The 9288-nt window shown below is 37.5% G+C and overlaps 1 pseudogene; it reads right to left on the minus strand.

The window, feature by feature from the left end:
- Positions 1 to 7663: 7663 nt before the first annotated feature.
- LOC127221028 (thiosulfate sulfurtransferase/rhodanese-like domain-containing protein 3) lies at positions 7664 to 8173 on the minus strand (annotated as a pseudogene).
- Positions 8174 to 9288: the final 1115 nt, after the last annotated feature.

Here is a 9288-nt window from a genome sequence, read left to right on the forward strand (position 1 = left end):
TGCTGTCAAACTTTACAGTCCAACTTCAATACTCAGGAATTACGTGGAGAAAGGCAAGAACCCAACCTTATAAACTGTCCTCTGATCTCAGCTCACATGCCATGGTGCATTTGTGTGTGCATGCAAAATTAAAAATTTTTAATTTTTTTGAAAATATATTTTCAGAATTTTTTAAGGAATTATGCTGGTTATTGGTTGGAGGGAGAAGAGTATCTGAGAGCGACTGTAGGGAGAATAGGTCTATAATTTGCTTTCTGTGGAATTGTATTTTAGAAATTTTAATTAAAATATGACTCCATCTTCTCCCCTTTCTTTTTCGTCCCTTGGGTCCCCAAAAGACCTCCCTCATGCCCCACCTACTCTCAAACCTACAGCCTTTTTCATTGATTATTATTTGTACATTCTATGTATTCACAAATATGCAAATACAATTGGCTGAGCCTGTTTTTGTTTGTGTGTGTATAGTTTCAGGACTGACCAATAGGTATTGCACAACCCACTAGGGACTTAACACTGATGTGAATCAATATCTGTCCTAACACACTATCAACATGCTTCTCAGTTTTAAGCTGCTTTGTGTCCTAAATTTCATGAGATTTTCTAAATCATTTGGCAACTAATACTTAAGAGGAAACATTATGGTCAATTATGACTCAAGGAAAAGAAAAAATATCATGTTAGTTACTTTTCTTTAGCTGTGGCAGGACGCATGATCAAAGCAACTTCTAAAAGAAAGCTTATAGTTGGAGTGATAGACTAAGAGGTTTAAAATCTGTGGTGGCAGATCAAAGGTATGACAACAGCAATTAAATGAGAATTCAAAACTCAAAACTGTGAGTAGGAGGCAGAGAACACAGCATGGCTGGCAGGAGGTTTTGGAAACAACAAAGACTACCTCTGTGGCACACCTCTTCCAACAAAGCCTCACTTCCTAATACTTCACAAACAGTTCCACCAATTGGATACCAACTATTCAAACATGTGAGCCTATGGGGTCATTCTCATTCAAACTATCACATTCTACTTCCTAATTGTCATAGACTTGAGTTATAACACAATGCAAAATGCATTTAGTCCAACTTGAACAGACCCTGTAATCTTTCATAATCTCAGCAATGTTTTAAATTCCAACATCCAAATTCTATTCTAAGACTCAAGGCAACCTCTTATTTGCAATTCTCTGTAAAGTCAAAAAAAAAATGACATAGTTCCAACATAAAAGTAAGAATTGAAATTATAGTTACAAAAGAGAAGAATCAGGGCATAATGAGGAAATACTGAATCAAAGCAAAATATAAACCTAGCATAGCAAATTTCACATCCTGTAACTCCATGTCTGATATCAAAATGGTTAGGTGGCTCTGGCCCTCCAGGTGTTCTGGCTGCAATAGTCTTGAGTTGGTTCCATGCTTTGTGTGAGGATCTCTTTAGCCAAATGCCCCAGGCCTCTAGCATATCCAGCATCTTGTGATCTTAATAAAAGTCAGGCTATGCTTTCACAGCTTGGCACAATGAACTTTCAAATTATCCTGCATTTTTAGGGCCTTCATGCAGAGAATATTCAGCCACATATTTCCTGGCTACAGTATCTGTTATTTGGTATGAAGTGAGGTTATCTAAGCATTTTACTTGAGTATCCTTCATGACTTAAAATCCAGAGTCAGATTCTTTAAGGCAATAAGACAGCCCACAGAATGGGAAAAGATCATTACCAACCCCACATTTGATAGAGGGCTCATTTCAAAAATATACAAAGTATTCAAGCTAGTTACCAAAACACCAAATAATACAATTAAAAAGTGGGGTACATAACTAAATAGAGAATTATTAATAAAGGAATATAAAATGGCTAAAAGACACTTAAGAAAGTGCTCATCATTTTTATCCATCAGGGAAATGCAAATCAAAACAACTCTGAGATACCATATTACTCCTGTCAGAAAGGCTAAAATCAAAAACACCAAAGACAGTTTATGCTGAAGAGGATGTGGAGAAAGGGGACACTCCTCCACTGCTGGTGGGAGTGCAAATCTGTACAGCCACTTTGGAAATAAGTATGACAGTTCCTCAGGAAAATGGAAATCAGTCTACCTCAAGATCCAGTAATTCCAAACTTAGGTATATACCCAAAAGATGCTCATTCATACACAAAGGACACCTGTTTAACTATGTTCACAGCAGAATTATTTGTAATAGCCAGAACCTGGAAGAAACCTAAATGCCCCTCAACTGAAGAATGGATGGAGATAATGTGATATATTTACACAATGGAGCACCACTCAGTGGGAAACAAAAAAACAAACAAAAACAATGGAATCTTGAAATTTGCAGGCAAATAGATGAAACTAGAAGTAACAATCCTGAGTAAGGTAGCCCAGTGACAAAAATTCAAACATGGTATGTACTCACTCATATATGGTTTTTAGACATAGAGCAAAGGATCACCAGCCTACACTGCCAGAAAAGCTAGGGAATAAGGAGGACCCTAATAAAGACATACATGGTCTCCTGGAGAAGGGAAAAGGGACAAGATCTCCAAATTGGGAGCATGCGTTGGGGAGAGGGATTTAGGAGGAAGAAGAGGGGAGAGGTGGGCATGAGGGAGCAGGTAGATTAAGTCAGGGAAAGATTAGAGGAGATCAAGAAAAGAGATACTATAATAGAGGGAGCCATTATAGGCTATAAGAGAAATTTGGCACCAGGGAAATGTCCAGAAATCTACAAGGATTACCCCAATTAATAATCTAAACAATACTGGAGAGGCCACTTTAAATGCTCTTCCCCGATAATGAGATTGATGACTACCTTATATGCCATCCTAGAGCCTTTGTCTAGTAACTGATGGAAGCAGAAGCAGACACCCACAGCTAAATACTGGTCTGACCTCTTGGAATCCAGTTGCAGAGAAGGAGGAGTGATGAGCATAGGAGTCAGGACAAGGTTGGAGAAACCCATAGAAACAGCTGATCTGAACAACGGGGAGCACATGAACTCCAATATAATAACTGGGAAACCAGCATAGGACTGACCCAGACTCCCTGAATGTGGGTGTTAGTTAGTAGGATTAGGCAGTCTATGGGACCTCTAAATGGATCAGTATTTATCCCTAGTATAGGAATGGAATTTGGGAGCCCATTCTACATAGGTGAATACTACCTCAGCCTAGAAACATAGGATGGGCCTAGTCTCTGCTCCAAATAATATGACAGACTTTGAATATTCCCCATGGAAGGCCTTACCCTCACTGGGGGAGCAGAAAGGGGATAGAGGTTGGTTGGGGGAATAGGGGAAGATGGGTGGGTGTGGGAACTGAGATTGACATGTAAAACAATTTTTTGTCAAATTTAATTTAATTTAAAAATACTGATATTGCTAGTAAATTATAACAAGTAAAAATAAAATAAATAATCCAGAGTCAGGCGGATAGCTCTGCCAGGTTTGTCTGCCCTCTTGGTGTAGATGTTGTACTCCTTCAAACACACTTCTTTGTTGTTGATTTTTAGGAGCAGAAAATTCCTTAGGCTTTTTCTTTTCCATAGTTGAAAGCTAGCTGGGTGGGATGTTACCCTGAGGGGACTCTTTCTTTACTTCAATGTAACTTGGTCTCTTAGTCACTTTCAGCTCAAACCTTGTTCTTTTTCTTGTTCATTTTTTCTTTCTGCCTAGTTTGCTCCTTTTAATTGTAGATTTTCTTATGAGTGATCAACAGTAACCATGCACCAGAGTCAATATTAGGTTGTCTTGACATCTGTCCCTTCAAGGTAGCTAGCCAATTTTTTTTTTTCAATTCAGTCTCAGGTCAAGGGCAGATGTAGACACACTTTGTTATAATATCACAGAATGGCTTCTAGCATAGTTGCTGTTAATGTTCTTGCTTCCCTGTCAAGCCGTGTGAGCTGGTCCTCCACAGCTCTCAAAACTGCTGTCTTCTGAGATCCTACTAGGGGGGGCCAGTTAAGCTCTGCTTATAGTAACCAATCACTCTCCTGTCCCAAATTCCCAATGTCTTCCACATGTCTCTGCAAACAAGCATGGCCAGGACAGTCACTGCAATAACTCAATCCCTGGTACTAATTTGTATCTTAGTTACTTTTCTATTGCTGTGATAAAACACTGTAACCAAAACATGGCAAAGAAGGCATACAGTTAGGCTTACATTTTCAGAGGTTTAGAGTGCATGGTAGTGGAGCTAAGATATGCAAGCAGGAACAACCTAGAGCTCACAGGTCAAAACTGCATGTAGGAGGTAAAACGCTCACTGTGGATGGCAGAAAGCATTTGAAGTCTCAAGGACTGTCTACGACATACATCCTCCAAAGCCACACACCTAATCCTCCCCAAACATCTATATCAACTTGCAATCAAGTGTGCAAATACACGAGCAGCTATGGAAGCCATTCTCATGCAAACCACCACAAATATATTATTAGTTTGACCTAGAAAACTGAATACTTATACATTGTAGGAAGGGATAGAGATAGTTGTTTCAGGATGAGAATGAAGAAATCATTCCTAGAGAATACTATAGTAAACAAACAAGCAATACACAGATTGATATTCTATCTGTAGTCCAGAGATTATCTTTTATTTTACATATATAGATGAAATTATTCCTCTGAAGAAATCACATGGATAATATGTAACAAAGCTGTCTTTTGAACCTATGTAGTGCTGCTCAAAATTCCATACTACTGATCCTTAGTCTCTAGTGACCTAAGAAAATACATATTTCTGCCAAGACCAAGAAATTGAGAAGTGGGTTGGTTACTAGCCACCTGATTCAGCTCTGTCAATGCTAAAACATTAATTGGTGATGTTTTCTTTAATCAGAGTCCATAAATAGGACTGTTGCCTCCTCAGCAAATAGAAATTTAGAAACAGCAGTGATGGGTTCTGACTTGAGCACCTATCTGCTATACCCATTCATTGTAGAGTTGAGTTGCCCATGATAGAGTATTGCTAAGTTGTGATACTGTTAAAATAAAGGGGAGACTATGGGAAAATTCAGGCAACATAACAAAACTTAATCTTATCTACTCTTTATGGTATAGGATATTTAACTTAGAAATTTTCTTATAAAGACTTTGGAGAACACAATGGAAAATTGAGTTGCCTTTTATACTGCTATAAGATTATCACTGTCCACAGTTCCCTTCTGCTCTACTTTGTAAGCCATGTTGTTGCCACTTGAGTTGAACTTGTCTTCATTTCCAATTTAAGCTTCTAAAGCTGTGATTTGTACTCTGTTGCAAAATAAGACTTTTTCAAATTGAATCTGATCTAGTTTTATTTCAGTGGACTCCAAACTTAATCATAATGTACCGTGAGATCTTCTAAGTCTTAATTTCTCTAAAGTTATGAGGAGAATGGGTGAATTTACCTGGAGGGGATGACACCACTATGGAACGACAGTGTATGGATAATCTAATCTGTTCTACTGAGAACAATGGGCAGCACTGGTTGGAAGCCAGAGGCAAACTTCATGTTTACAAATGCTTTTTAAAAGTGCAAATAGTTCTTCATTTTCTGTTATACCAGAACAATCGATGACATGTTGTCAGACCAAAAATATGTATTCACTTTTCATCCTCTGAAGATTTTAATAACCAGATTTGGGCTTACAGTAAAATTCAGGGGAGGAATAGAGCTTTAATGTAGCTCCTACTCCCACACAGGAAAAAGTTTGGCTTATTATTTTGTTGTTATATTATATAAACACTAACCCTGGCTCTCAAAGATTATCTTTTCCTTCTCCTGGAATGACTATTACTTTGATTTATTCATACAGAAAAATATGGCATGTGAGGAATTGCTTTTGAAGCTTTCATATTAAAATTTTCTCAAAGAAGAAACTATAATTACAGAAAAAGTTATAACGTAACACAAACTGTTATAATGTTTGATTTAAATACTGATGTATTTGTGTGTGTGTGTGTGTGTGTGTGTGTGTGTATGCATGTGTGTGTGTGTGTGTGTGTGTGTGTGTGCTTAAGAGAGAGAGAGAGAGAGAGTGAAGGCATGGTTTGGAGAGAAAGGCATGATGATTTGGCATAGCCAGCTGGCCCGAGAGCATCCCAGATGTTCTCTGTGTCTGCCTTCAACCTTGATGTGGGAGTGGTGAGATTGCAGACGCACACCAGCACATCTGGCTTTGTACATGGGTTCCAAGGATCAAGTCAGCCATTAGACTTTTGCAGTTTGTGCTTTTACCTGTTGAGCCATTTCCTTTGCTCCTAATGTGGGATTTAAGAAGACTTGAAACCCTTATTTGATGGTTTTGAGTTACACATGACTTTTCTGTGATTTTAAATATGTTATTTCTCTTTTCCCTCAGTCTTGATTTTCCTATACATGGATAGAGATGAGTAATAGTAAAACACAAAGTGTTACAGGAAAATAATAGTGTGTGGAATAAATATTTTCAGAGAATGGGGGATAGTAAGCTTAAGAGAGCTTATACTCCAGTGACCTTAAATAAGTCATTAAGCCTTTGTAAGTCTGTTTTCTAACTTTTTAAACAGAGAAGTTAAAGATAGAAATTGTATTGGGTTTCTTTTAATGAATTAGTTCTAGGAAAGATGATCTAAACCTAGCACCACTAATATGTAAGTCACTCACTAAATATCAATGGATCCTGGTTCACATAAAGATATACAGATCTTGTCATCTTGCAACAGAACATCTCTACTATCCTAAAAATTTCCTGAACTCTTTCAGGTTAGTTTGCCTTCCACTGTCATAACCCATTAATTTTGTATCATCACATTAACGTTAATTTTTAAAATTAGTTACATTGGTACTATTGTGGCCACACATTGCCATAAGTCTTCAAATGCTGTAAATGTTTTTTTTTTTTTTTTTTTTTTTTTTTGTGTTTAGAGTTTACTTCATTGGACTTCAGCTCCTTTCTTTTCCTGTCCTTATTTCCTCTCCTTTCCTTTCTTTTCCTTTCCTTTCCTTTTCTTTCCTTTCCTTTCCTTTTTTTTTTCTTTTCTTTTCTTTTGAAACAGGGTCTTGTGATATTTTGTTTGTGTTCTTACAAATAAAGCTTGCCTAAAGATCAGAGGGTAGAACTAGCCACTAGTTAATCATAGAGGTCTGGAGGTCTGTACAGACAGGAGACAGGAAATAATAAGGCTGGGCAGAGAGAGGAAGTGATAAATGGAGCATAGATAGGAGCCTGGCCCCTTTGAGAGTGAGTCAGAAAGGTGAAAGATGATTGTACAGCTTGTCTTTTACTTCTCTGATCTTTCGGCTTTTATCCCAATATCTGACTCCTGGTTTTAATTATTAAGCCGAATTAGGGTCGTGCATCAGGGTCTCTAAAGTCCAGGCCACCCTCAAACTTACAGCCATCTGTTTATCTCAATTACCTGAGTATTGGAACTACAATTATGTGCCTAAAACCGATGATTAGTTATTGCATAAGATCCAGACTGCTTGTTTACACAGTATCTTCCACTGGATTAGTGGATGATTCCACTGGATTAGATAATAGAAGTTACTTGATCTTTTGGAATAGCCACTACTTAAAAATTCACTGTAGAATCTGTAAATTTCATTGGCAGTTCATATTATCTCAGTCCTCAGAAGAACCTCAAAGTGTTCAGGGGAACAGATGGGGAAACAAGATGCCACATAGTTATATGGAATCCATCATCAGCCTTTGGTGCCAAGACTGGTGTTTTCTTTTGCTTCATCCAAATTTCAATTTTCTTGTTTGCTCTCTGACATTTCATAGGTTACCCATTCCTTCCAGCCTCCAGCATAGTACTGAGCACTGTTAAAGCCCAGTCATAATGCTGTGTCCATAGCCTTCTTACTTCTTACTCCAGAGAAACAAGGAAACACTAGACTGTCAGGTTTGGATGACTTCACTTCATGGTACTTCTCTTTGAAGTCTCTTGGGTTCATCTATAGAGCTTCCCTTACCTCATCCAATGGTATGTTGATTGATCCAGGTATTTCTCCATGCTCAAGAATTTCCCATGCATCTCTAACATCAATTCACATAATATTTTTGGAGTTCAGTAGGTTTTTTAGGTTCCTATAAGTGACATCCTTAGAAAGAGGAGGGCAATAATGTTGGCTACCTCCCCATACTGACTTCAAACCTCCAAGCGCAGCCTCTATCGATCCTGCGTGAGGTCCCAAGCAACCATCTGGACAACATCACCATGGGTTCTCCGGCTGTCTATTTAATCATGAGCTTTCTTTATATCCCAGGATGTCTCTGAATTTGAACTCTTCCTTCTTAAGTCTCTAGAATATCTGTGATCATAGCTTTGACCATCAGGTACTGGCATTACTTATATTTTGACCATTACTTAGAGTCTGGATTTGATAATATAATTGTACACACACACACACACACACACACACACACTGATATTTGATAAATTACATAATATTCATGCAAGAAATTATTTGCTTATTGCTGCATAAAAAGCATTAGTATTACATGAGTGCCAGCCTTTTGTTATTTATATTAACTTAAACATAAAAGGACATAAAGCATGACAGATGTGTTGAAGATTAAAATAGAAAATTGTGTGCACCAAATGTGGAAAATACTACCAATAGTATTAACCTAATTTATTTATTTTTACCAATGGATCACCAACTGGAAGGCTCATAATAAGTCTGCTAATATTCCCTTTTTATGTTTTTTTCCACTCAAACACTTGGAAAGTGTGAAAGCCTGGACAAAGAAATCTGAATAATTTCAAAGAACTAGGACATCTAATTTAATTCTAGAAGTCCTTAAAATGCTCATTAATACTGCAAGTAGAAACCGAAAACTTTAATGTTCACATTTTATGGAAAATAAATTTTCTTCATGGAAATCTATCAAGGATAATACTGCTGAATTGTTGTGATCAGCGATAAGACATTCTGAAGAAGTAATGGCAGGCAAAGTCCTCATGTTATCTGTCTCTTTCAATAGCCACCCCCACATGCAATTAAAGGAGAAAAGATTGTGAGATTCTGAAAAATTAGTGAACTATGTTATTGCTTAAAGAAATCACTAATTCTCTTTCCATTCTGTTGTCATAGTAGATAAATGTACCTGACATTCACACTTGTCTCTCGGGTTGGTCCTTGTCAATTTGTCACAATATAGAGTCACTTGGAAAGAGTGACATTCATCTGAGAACATTTTCAGATCAGTATGGTTGTGTGTCTGTGGATGCTACACGAGCCAGTAAGTGAGCTCGTAAGCAATATTACTACATGGTTTCTACTTCTGTTTCTGCTTGCTGTGTTGTAGATATGTTATGTGAGAAG

This window comes from Phodopus roborovskii, unplaced genomic scaffold (assembly GCF_943737965.1).
Source record: "Phodopus roborovskii unplaced genomic scaffold, PHOROB, whole genome shotgun sequence".
NCBI lineage: Eukaryota > Metazoa > Chordata > Mammalia > Rodentia > Cricetidae > Phodopus > Phodopus roborovskii.